Genomic DNA, 226 nt, shown 5'->3' on the forward strand with positions numbered 1-226 from the left:
TTGCCGTGGGGGACAACGCTGCCGCCTGGTCCTTCTTCGGGGATGCCTGGCACCGGTGAGGGGGTACTGGGAGGGTTCTTTGGGGGTCACTGGGGGCACTGAGAGGGGTTGGTGAGGGTACTGGGAGGGGCTGAGGGGATCACTGGTGTCACTGGTGCCCACAAGGCTCTCTCCCAGTCCCGGTGGCACACCACACTGGTGGCACTGCTCTGCCTCAGTGCCTGGG

At 65.9% G+C, this 226-nt stretch overlaps 1 protein-coding gene across 1 annotated transcript in view; it reads left to right on the plus strand.

Moving 5' to 3' along the window:
• Positions 1-226, plus strand: part of LOC104169150 ([Protein ADP-ribosylarginine] hydrolase-like) — a gene marked incomplete at its 5' end in the record, with an annotated part of 2,035 nt that overhangs the window by 1,126 nt on the left and 683 nt on the right. The window lies entirely within an intron of this gene.

The sequence above is a fragment of the Cariama cristata genome, unplaced genomic scaffold (genome assembly GCF_000690535.1).
Source record: "Cariama cristata isolate BGI_N322 unplaced genomic scaffold, ASM69053v1 scaffold28111, whole genome shotgun sequence".
Lineage (NCBI taxonomy): Eukaryota > Metazoa > Chordata > Aves > Cariamiformes > Cariamidae > Cariama > Cariama cristata.